This window comes from Penaeus vannamei, chromosome 20, assembly GCF_042767895.1.
Source record: "Penaeus vannamei isolate JL-2024 chromosome 20, ASM4276789v1, whole genome shotgun sequence".
In the NCBI taxonomy this organism is placed as follows: domain Eukaryota; kingdom Metazoa; phylum Arthropoda; class Malacostraca; order Decapoda; family Penaeidae; genus Penaeus; species Penaeus vannamei.
This window is the reverse complement of record NC_091568.1, coordinates 21,654,181-21,663,955: the sequence shown is the minus strand read 5'-3', so window position 1 is coordinate 21,663,955 and position 9,775 is coordinate 21,654,181.

The following is a 9,775-nucleotide window of genomic DNA, read 5'->3' as shown; positions in this document are numbered from 1 at the left end:
AATTATAATGAAAATGATAATGATATTATTATTTCAATTGCCATTATTAATATGGAAATTATCGGAATAGAGTTAATTATTGCAGTAATTATCAAGATTATCATTATAATTATGACTATCATAATTATCATCATTATTGGAATTATCAGGGAAATAATCATAATTACCTGAATTAATGTTAAAGTCCTCATAATTACCATCAAAAAGTGAAAAGGTTTTTTTTCGACGTTTCTCTGAATTAAACGCAAGATTTTGCCATTTTGGATTTTATTACTTCTGGCCTTTATTTCATTATAAATGGACTGAATGATAATTACCATCATTATTATCCTTACTGTCATCATTTTTATGATTATTATCAGTATAGTCCTTATCATCATGATTAGCATTATTATTATCATCATCATTATTTGCAGTTATAATAATTTTCATGCTAATTAATATTGCTATTTTTATCATTATAACTATTTATAATAATTAGTATGAAAATTATCGGAATAGAGTTAATCATTGCTATTATTGCAGTAATTATCAAGATTATCATTGTAATTATTATTTTATCTTTATTATCATCATTATCGTCATTATCATTGTCATTATCATCATTATTGTCAATAATAAAGGAATTATCATGGAAATCATCATAATTACCTGAATTAATGTTAAAATCCTAATAATTGCCATTAAAAAGCGAAGAGGGTTTTTTTCGACGTTTCTCTCAAAAGGCTGTTCGACTCTGGGGATTTTATTACTTCTGGCCTTTATTTCATTATAAATGGACTGAATGATAATTATTATCATGATTTTTATCATTACTGTCATCATTTTTATGATTATTTTCATTATAGTCATTATAATGATTATCATTATTATTATCATCATTATTGCAGTTATGATAATTATTATTCTAATTATTATTGCTATTTTTATCATTATAACTATTTATATAATGATAATCTTAGAAATAATAATGATAATAATAATAATTATAATGACAATGATAATGATATTATTTCTATTGCCATTAATAGTATGAAAATTATTGGAATAGAGTTGATTATTGGTATTAATGCAGTAATTATCATGATTATCATTATAATTATGATTTTATCATTATTATCATTATTATTGTCATTATCATTGTCATTATCATCATAATTATCATCAGTATTGTCAATAATAAAGGAATTATTATGGAAATCATCTTAATTACCTTAATTAATGTTAAAATCCTCATAATTACCATTTAAAAGCGAAGAGGTTTTTTTTCGACGTTTCTCTCAAAAGGCTGTAATACGCTAGATTTTGCCGTTTTTCCGACTTATGGGATTTTATTAATTCTGGCCTTTACTTCATTACAAATGGACTGAATGATAATTATTATCATTATTATCGTTACTGTCATCATTTTGAGGATCATTATCATTACAGTCATTATCATCATGATTATCATTATTATTATCATTATTGCAGTTATGATAATTATTATGATAATTTTTATTGCTATTTTCATTATGATAACTATCTATATAATGATAATAGCAATAATGATAATCTTTGAAATAATAATGACAATAATAATAATTATAATGACAATGATAATGATGTTATTATTATTTCTATTACCATTGTTAGTATGAAAATTATTGGAATAGAGTTAATTATTGGTATTATTGCATTAATTATCGAGATTATCATTATAATTATGATTTTATCATTATCATCATTATCATTGTCATTATCATTGTCATTATCATCATAATTATAATCATTATTGTCAATAATAAAGGAATTATTATGGAAGTCATCATAATTGCCTGAATTAATGTTAAAATCCTCATAATTACCATTACAAAGCGAAAAGGGATTTTTTTCGACGTTTCTCTCAAAAAGCTGTAATGCGCAAGATTTTGCCGTTTTTCCGACTTTTGAGATTTTATTACTTCTGGCCTTTATTTCATTATAAATGGACTGAATGATAATCATTATAAGCATTATTATGATTACTGTCATTTTTATGATTATTATCATTATAGTCATTATCATCATGATTATCATTATTATTATCATCATTATTGCAGTTATGATAAGTATGCTAATTATTATTGCTATTTTTATCATTATAACTATTCATAACTGCAATAATGATGATAATAATAATGATAATCATGATGATAATGATTATGATGATAATAATCATAAAAATGATGACAGTATGATAATTATCATTCAGTCCTTCTATAATGAAAGAAAGGCCAGAAGTAATAAAATCTCAAAAGTCGGAAAAACGGCAAAATCTTGCGTATTACAGCTTTTTGAGAGAAACGTCGAAAAAAAAACCTTTTCGCTTTGTAATGGTAATTATAAGGATTTTAACATTAATTCAGGTAATTATGATTTCCATGATAATTCTTTTATTAATGACGATAATGATAATGATAAAATCATAATTATAATGATAATTTTGGTAATTACTGCAATAATAATTTTCATACTAATAATGGTAATAGAAATAATAACATCATTATCATTGTCATTGTTATTTCTAAGATTATCATTATTGCTATTATCATTATATAAATAGTTATAATAAAAATAGCAATAATAATTAGCATAATAAATATTATAACTGCAATAATGATGATAATAATAATGATAATCATGATGATAATGACTATAATGATGATCATCATAAAAAGGATGACAGTAATGATGATAATGATAATAATTATCATTCAGTCCATAACAGCCTTTTGAGAGAAAGCTCGAAAAAAACCATTTTCGCTTTTTAATGGTAATTATGAGGATTTTAACATTAATTCAGGTTATTATGATGATTTCCATGATAATTCCTTTAGTATTGACAATAATGATAATTATGATGATAATGACAATAATAATGATGATAATGATAAAATCATAATTATAATGATAACCTTGATGATTACTGCAATAATAGCATTTCCAATTAAGTGTTTCGCTGCCAGTGGGTTATTCTCTGGGGGGAGGAGGACTGGCAAGACCCACCTCCCCCGAGCCTCCCATTGACCCCAGGGGGCTTAGGGGCAGGAGTTAGTACAGGGCCAGGGCGTGTCCATACGCCGGTGGGCCATGGCCCTGTACCTCTGGGGCCTCCTGCTGCTCCGAGATCCCCTACAGTTCAGCCTGGGACTGCAAGGTGCCAGTTTCCATAGGTGGCCACGAGGAGGCACTGCAGAAGTCTCGATGATGGAGAGGCTATGAACTGGCAGGGGAGACTTATGCAGCGCTTTTTCCCTTTTTCGCACAAGGCTAGCCAGCGGTGGCAGTTGCAATGCTGGGGGGAGGGGTAATGTCCCTCCTACCCAGCAAGAGAGGCGGGCTGCGGGTCCCGTTGGGAGGGTGGCTGCTGGGGCGTGGAATAGGAATGGGAGCTCCTCGTCCTGCCTGCGTCCTGGCAGCCGCCAGCCCAATATGAAGCTTGTGGGGCAAAGCCCTAGGGAACCCCACAGGTGGATGAAGGGTCCCGCAGCCTGCCGCCTTTTATGTGGGGCAGCGTCGGCGGGGGTGGCAGAATGGCGTCCACCCGGAGCGACTACCCGAGGGGTAACCTCAGGCGGGAAGTCAGGGTGGGGGCCTGGAACGTCAGCTCTTTGCGTCAGGATGATCGGTTGCCCCTGCTATCGAGGGAACTGGGGAGGCTGAGAGTAGGTGTGGCTGCTCTCTCGGAGGTGAGAAGACCTGGCAGCGGCACGACCAGTGTAGGTGGCCGCAGCGATGGTCACCATCTCCAGGGAGTAGCCATAGCTGTCTCCGGTAGGCTCCAGCTCTCGGTGGTAGAGGTCACTCCAGTCGATGAGCGTATAATGGTAATGAGACTGAAGCTGTCTTTGGGCTTCATGTCTCTTATTGCTGTGTACGCTCCTACCGATGTTTGTAAACTTGACGTGAAAGAGATGTTCTACGCCAAACTTGCATCTGTGGCAGACAGTTGTCCATATTCGTATTGGTCTGGGTGACTTCAATGCGGTATCTGGCTGCGATCGAGCTGGCTATGAGATGTCAGTCGGTCCTCATGGTTCGGGAGTTGATACCGGCAGCGAGAATTTCCTCCTTTTCAGGGATTTTGCTAGATCCCAGAAATTGGGGATTTCTGGCTCATGGTACCAGCACCCAGACCCACATCGTTGGACATGGTACAGCGATGTGGGTAATGCAGTCAAGGAGATCGACCACATTCTCGTTAGCACTCGTTGGAGGATCCTCCAGAACTGCAGGGTGTATAGGAGTGCTGAGTTATGTGGTACTGACCATAGATTGGTTGTGGCTACCCTCCGGGTACACTTCAAAACTCCCCAGCAGCCCAATGACCACCCTAGGGTGTTTCATCTGGACAGGCTGAAAGAGAGGGAGTGTGCTCGGAGGTTTGCTGAGACAATCTCTGATCGGTTCACAGCGCTTGACAATCTGACGGACCCTGTACTTCTGTGGGACACCTTCAAGCGTGAAACGCTTGATGCAGCCCAATTTTCGATTGGAGAACGCCCGAGAGCAAGACAGAATTCAATCTCTCAGGAGACACTGGAAGCCACTGATGCTTGCCGTGCGGCTCGTCTGGCAGGGGATCGGGATTTGCACCGTTCTCAGGTGCGCAGAACTCGGTCTCTGTTAAGAAGGGACAAGGAACAGTTTATTAGGAATCTTGCTGAGGAGGTCGAAGGCCATTTCTTAGTAAATGACCTTCGTCCTGCATACCAAGCCCTGAGAAAACTGAACTCCAAGCCCTCTTCACAGGTGACTGCAGTTCGCTTAGTGCCAGATCGTCTCAGATCCTGTTGCGGCGAGGGAGCGTTGGGCTGAGTACTTTGAGCAGTTGTATCAGGTTGACCCTCCAACAGTTAACTTGGATGTGGGTAGTGCCGTGATTCCGCTGTCGGACCCACCCATTAGCGAGGACCCTCCCTCCCTAGCTGAGGTTAGGGAGGCGATCTCCAAGCTGAAGAGTGGTAAAGCAGCGGGTATTTGTGGCATCCCAGCTGAACTGTTAAAGGCTGGTGGTGAACCTATGGCGCGGGGATTGCATGCTGTCCTGGCTGCCATCTGGCAGTCCGGTACCGTTCCCTCTGACCTGCTGAGGGGTGTGGTCATCCCTCTCTGGAAGGGGAAGGGGGACCGATGGGATTGCAGCAATCACCGCGGCATTACACTGCTCAGTGTACCAGGCAAGGTTCTTGCCCGCATCCTTCTGAGGCGTATCAGAGGCCAGAGCAATCCGGATTCACTCCTGGGAAGTCCACAATAGACCGTATCCTGGCGCTTCGAGTCATTGTAGAGCGTTGTCGTGAGTTCGGACGTGGGTTGCTTGCAGCCTACATCGACCTCAAGAAGGCGTTCGATACAGTGCATCGGGAATCACTCTGGGAGATCCTGAGACTGAGAGGAATTCCAACAAGGATTATTGAACTGATAGCAAACCTATATACTGGTACTGAAAGTGCTGTAAAGTGTGGTGGGGGCCTGTCGAGCTTCTTTCCTGTCAGTTCAGGAGTGAGGCATGGCTGTGTTCTTGCACCAACCCTTTTCAACACTTGCATGGACTGGATACTAGGTAGAGCTACTGTTCAAAGTCATTGTGGAGCAACACTGGGTAATATTAAGGTTACAGACCTTGACTTTGCCGATGATGTTGCAATTCTGAGTCTTTGGAAACCTTAGTGGTGGCCCTCGATGCATTTAGTAATGAAGCGAAGCCCTTGGGTCTAGAGGTCTCCTGGACCAAGACCAAGATCCAGGACTTTGGGGACTTGCTAGGAGAACCTGTTCAGTCGGTACGTGCTTGCGGCGAGGACACTGAAGTCACAGAGAGCTTTACATACCTTGGTAGTGCAGTTGATAACTCTGGGCTGTCAGACCAGGAAGTCAGCAGACGGATTGGCCTGGCAGCAGGGGTCATGAACTCTCTCAACAAGAGTATTTGGAGATGCCGGTACCCGTGCAGAAGGACCAAGCTACGGATTTCAGGGCCCTGGTAATGCCAGATTTGCTCTACGGTAGTGAAACCTGGACATTATCCAGTGCACTGGAGACTTGTCTTGATGCCTTTTGTAATAGGTCCTTGCGCTGGATCATGGGGTACTGTTGGCGGGATCGCCAACTCAGGCTATATGGCCACCTGGCTCGTTTTCGACAGGCTGATCCTGCCCATCAGGTTGTCTCTGTAAGAGACAACCCTGGGTGGAAGAGGCCTGTGGGAAGACCTAGGAGGTCGTGGCTTGGGCATATCGATCAAACCTGTCGGGAAGAGATCGAGATGGGCCGGGCCCCTGCCTGGCGACTTGCCATGAGGGATCCCAAAAGGTGGAAGCAGAAGGTGGACGCGGCTATGTGCCCCCGTCGGCGTTAGCTCCGGATGATGATGATTGTCATTATAATCATTATTATCATTACTATCATTATCGCCCTAATCACCCTTAATATAGTCATTATAATAATCATCTTAATTATTGATGTCATTTTCATCATTATAATTATTTTGATAATGATAATGACAATAATGATAATTCTGGAAATAATAACAACAATAATAAGGATTATAATAACAATAATAGCTGTGATATAATTACTTCTATTATTATTTCTGTTATCATTGTCGTTATTATTATTAGGAAACTCATTAGAATAGTGTTGATTATTGCTATTATTGCAATTATTATCATTGTATAATTATTATCATAATTATTGTCCTAATTACTCTCATAATTATTATTACCGTCATTATTCTCATTATTGATGGGGTTATCATCAAAATCATCCTAATTAGCAGAACTATTGCTAAGATCATCATAATCATCCTTTAAACTCGAAAAAGGGGGGTTTTCGACTCATCTCTCCAAAGGCTGTATTTCGCTAGATTTCGCCGGTTTTTCGACTTCTGAGATTTTTCTGCTTTTAGCCTTTTTCTCATTATAGATGGGCTTTATAATGATAATTATCATTATTGTCATTATCATCATCATTATTATCATTACTGTCATTATCGCCCTAATCACCCTTAATATAGTCATTGTAATAATCATCTTAATTATTAATGTCATTTTCATCATTATAATTATTTTAATAATGATAATGACAATAATGATAATTCTAGAAATAATAACAATAATAAGGATTATAATAACAATAATAGCCGTGTTATAATTACTTCTATTATTATTTCTGTTATCATTGTCGTTATTATTATTAGGAAAATCATTGGAATAGTGTTGATTATTGCTTTTATTGCAATTATTAGGCAAATCATTATAATTATCATTGTATAATAATTATCATAATTACTCTCATAATTATCATTATTATCGTCATTATTGTCATTATTGATTCGGTTACCATCCAAATCATCATAATTAGCAGAATTATTGCTAAGATCATCATAATCATCCTTTAAACTCGAAAAGTGGGCGGTTTTCGACTCATCTCTCCAAAGGCTGTATTTCGCTAGATTTCGCCGGTTTCTCGACTTTTGGGATTTTTCTACTTTTAGCCTTTTTCGCATTATAGATGGGCTTTATAATGATAATTATCATTATTATCATTACTGTCATTATCGCTCTCATCACCCTTGATATAGTCATTATAATAGTCATTATCTTCATTATTAATGCCATTTTCATCATTATTATTATTTTGATAATGATAATGACAATGATAATTCTGGAAATAATAACAACAATAATAGGGATTATAATAACAATAATAGCCGTGTTATAATTACTTCTATTATTATTCCTGTTATCATTGTCGTTATTCTTATTAGGAAAATCATTACAATAGTGTTGATTATTGTTATTATTGCAATTATTAGGCAAATCATCGTTATAATAATCACTGTATAAATATGATCATAATTATTGTCCTAATTACTCTCATAATTATCATTATTATCGTCATTGTTGTCATTATTGATTGTTATCATCCAAATCATCATAATTAGCAGAATTATTGCTAAGATCATCATAATCATCCTTTAAACTCGAAAAAGGGGGGTTTTCGACTCATCTCTCCAAATGCTGAATTTCGCTAGATTTCGCCGGTTTTTCGACTTTTGGGATTTTTCTACTTTTAGCCTTTTTCTCATTATAGATGGGCTTTATGATGATAATTATCATTATTGTCATTATTATCATCATTATTATCATTACTGTCATTATCGCTCTACTTTTAGCCTTTTTCTCATTATAGATGGGCTTTATAATGATAATTATTATCATTATTGTCATTATTGATTCGGTTATCATGAAAATCATCATAATTAGCAGATTTATTACTAAGATCATCATAATCATCCTTTAAACTCGAAAAAGGGGGGTTTTCGACTCAGCTCTCCAAAGGCTGTATTTCGCTAGATTTCGCGTTTTTCGACTTTTGGGATTTTTCTACTTTTAGCCTTTTTCTCATTATAGATGGGCTTTATGATGATAATTATTATCATTATTGTCATTATTATCATCATTATTATCATTACTGTCATTATCGCCCTAATCACCCTTGATATAGTCATTATAATAATCATCATCTTAATTATTAATGTCATTTTCATCATTATAATTATTTTGATAATGATAATGACAATAATGATAATTCTGGAAATAACAATAATAAGGATTATAATAACAATAATAGCCGTGTTATAATTACTTCTATTATTATTTCTTTTTTCATTGTCCTTATTATTAGGAAAAACATTAGAATAGTGTTGATTATTGCTTTTATTGCAATTATTAGGCAAATCATTATAATTGTCATTGTATAAAAGTTATCATAATTATTATCATAATTACTCTCATAATTATCATTATTATCGTCATTATTGTCATTATTGATTCGGTTATCATCCAAATCATCGTAATTAGCAGAATTATTGCCAAGATCATCATAATCATCCTTTAAACTCGAAAAAGGGGGGTTTTCGACATAGCTCTCCAAAGGATGTATTTCGCTAGATTTCGCCGGTTTTTCGACTTTTGGGATTTTTCTACTTTTAGCCTTTTTCTCATTATAGATGGGCTTTATAATGATAATTATCATCATTATTATCATTATAATCATGATGATAATAACAATGATAATGATAATTATGATAAAATGATAATTATAATGATAGTTTTGATAATTACTGCAATAATATCAATAATTAAGTCTATTCTAATAATTTTCTTAATAATAATGACAATAGAAATAATATCATTATCATTGTCATTATGATTATCATTACTGTCATTATTAATTCCAAAATTATCATTATTGTTATCGTCATTATAAAAATAGTTATAATGATGAAAATGACAATAATAATGAGCATATTAGTTATTATAACTGCAATAATGATAATAATAATAATGATAATTATGACGATAATGACTATATTGATAATAATCATATGAATAATGACAATGATGATGATAATAATTATAATAAAAATCATAGAGTCAATTTATAATGAAATAAAGGCGAAAAGTAGTAAAATCCCAAAAGTCGAAAAAAACGGCAAAATCGAGCGTATTACAGCCTTTTGAGAGAAACGTCGAAAAAAAAACTTTTTCGCTTTTAAATGATAATCATGATGATTTTAACATTAATTCAGGTAATTATGATGATTTTCATGATAATTCCTTTATTATTAACCATAATAATGATAATCATGATGATAATGACAATAATAAAGATAAAATTATAATTATAATTTTCATAGTTACTGCAATAATAGCAATAATTGTCTATTTTAATCATTTTCATACTA